The sequence below is a fragment of the Cornus florida genome, unplaced genomic scaffold, assembly GCF_030987335.1.
Source record: "Cornus florida cultivar Cherokee Brave unplaced genomic scaffold, ASM3098733v1 CherokeeBrave_3.0.0_Hap2_Chr05, whole genome shotgun sequence".
In the NCBI taxonomy this organism is placed as follows: Eukaryota; Viridiplantae; Streptophyta; class Magnoliopsida; order Cornales; family Cornaceae; genus Cornus; species Cornus florida.
Window position 1 is genome coordinate 28,766,804 of NW_026775575.1, and position 2,235 is coordinate 28,769,038.

General features: G+C 38.3%; 1 pseudogene; it reads right to left on the reverse strand.

The window, feature by feature from the left end:
* Nucleotides 1-852: 852 nt before the first annotated feature.
* On the reverse strand, nt 853-951 carry LOC132310586 (small nucleolar RNA R71; annotated as a pseudogene).
* Between the last annotated feature and the right edge of the window lie 1,284 nt (nt 952-2,235).

Sequence of the window (2,235 nt, forward strand, 5' to 3'; positions counted from 1 at the left end):
CATATTTTATTTCTTGCATTTGTTGAAAAGCATAAGAGTATGGGATCATTGTATGTGAAGGCTTGTTGTTGATTGATTTGTGATATGGAGGAGAAGTAATTGTTTTTTGTTGTGTTTGTGGATTGTGTTGATTTGCATTGTGCATGCATGGTCGTAGGGCTTTAAATACTCCTCTTGTTCCATTGAATCTTAATCTTGAGTCAATTGTGTGTAATCCACAGGGAAAGGGCAATTCAAGTGAGTCCATTGCATCGATGGATGACCATATTGAAGACCTTGTTTATATAGACCAATAAGGCATTCTTCACCCTAATGTGCAACAATATGATAATATGCAAGTTCCATTAGGCATACCTAGACCTTTTACTCCACAACCACAAGGCCAAGTTCCAATTGGAATGCCAAGGACATACTATACACCACCACCTCCACCTCCTAATGTCCAAGCTAACAATGGAGCTCACTTAAAGCCACCAATTGTGAATCCTCCCATTGCTTTAAGAGATCACTATGTGCCTAATGAATACAATACACCAACATGCATTCGTCTTCCCCAATTTAGAGCACATCATTATGAAATCAAGCCACAAACCATTCAAATGCTTCCCAATTATTTTAGGCTACCTAATGAAGAACCATATAAACATTTGGATGATTTTTTGAAGTTTGTTCCACAGTAAAAAAAATACAAACATGCCGGAAGAAGTTTTGAGGTTGAAATTCTTCCCATTCACCTTAAAAGATAAGGCAAAATATTGGTCTGACAAGACCTCTTTCTATAACTTTTTAGACAGAAAAGCAACAAGAGTTCTTGAGAAAGTATTATCTCTTGTCCAAAACCAATGCCATGAGAACTTCAATTACTGAATTTTCACAAGGGGATGGGGAGATGTTGCATGAGGCATGGGAACGGTTGAATGATTTACTTAGGAAATGTCCTCATCACGACATTCCTAAGTGGCAAATAATTCAATATTTTTATGAAAGTTTGTCGGATAACCATAAGGGCATAGTTGATGCCTCAATGGGAGGTTCATATTTGGACAAACTTGAAGATAATGTGTGGCGTTTATATGAAAGCATGAGTGAAAACTCAATGCACTGATCTTTGTTTTCTAAAAATGGTATAAATGTAGGAGGAAGGAAGAATTCAAGCTTATATCAAGTGGACAATTCTAATGACATAGTTGCCGTGGTGAAGTCCTTAACTCAAAGGTTTGATTAATTTTTGATCAATCAAAATTCGGCACATCAAGTGTCTTCCTCCCCTAATCCTCACCATCATTCTTCCAATGAATCTTGCGTGACTTGTTCAAGTGTGTTGCATACTATTTCAAATTGTCCTTATGGACATGTGCATAATGAGCATCAACAACAAGTCAATGCCACTTTTGTGAATCAAGGGAATAATCCCTATGGAAATCATTATAATCCCAGGTGGAGGAATCATTCTATTTTTTCTTGGAAAAGCCAAGGGGAAGGCTCAAACCCTCCCCAAGGTGGTTTTCAAGGGATGTATGTTCCACCCCCCATGCAAAGCCAAAGTTCCCAAGGCTATTGTTCATCCTACCAAGCTCCCAATGGAAATCAATTCTCAAATTCTCATTTTCCCAATCAACCATCATATTCTCAAGGCCATTCAAGAAGTCCCGCATTTGAGGAAAAAGTTTTGTCGGCTTTGGGTACTTTAGAGGCAAACACTCAATTGCTTCATTCTCATTCCCAATCAATTGCCAATCTAGAAACCCAAGTAAGGAAAATATCTAGCACTTTGAATGCAAGAGAGAAAGGAAAAATGCCTCTCAATCCCCCACTGAAGCAATAATTTGTTATGGAGATCACTTCCCCTTCGGAAGGTCATACACTTGAACATGTTGATACGGTAACCACTTTAAGAAATGGAAAGGATATTGATAACAAAGTTGGTGAGTCTAATGAAGAGAGCGAATCGGTGCAACCTAGTGTTGACACCTCTGCCCCCCCTCCCCGTTTTACATCCCACTCCTCTTTCATTTAGTGTAAAGGACCCTATTGTTGAAAAGCCATCATCAAATGAGCTTGACTAATCTTTTGAGCCAAAGGCTCCATTCCCGGATGCTTTAAAAGCATCCACATCTTTTGAAAAGCAACAAGGTAAAATGAATGAAATCATTGATGTGTTTAGGCAAGTTAAAATCTATTTTCCTCTCTTGGATGCAATTCGATAAATTCTGGCTTATGCCAAGTTCTTGAAAG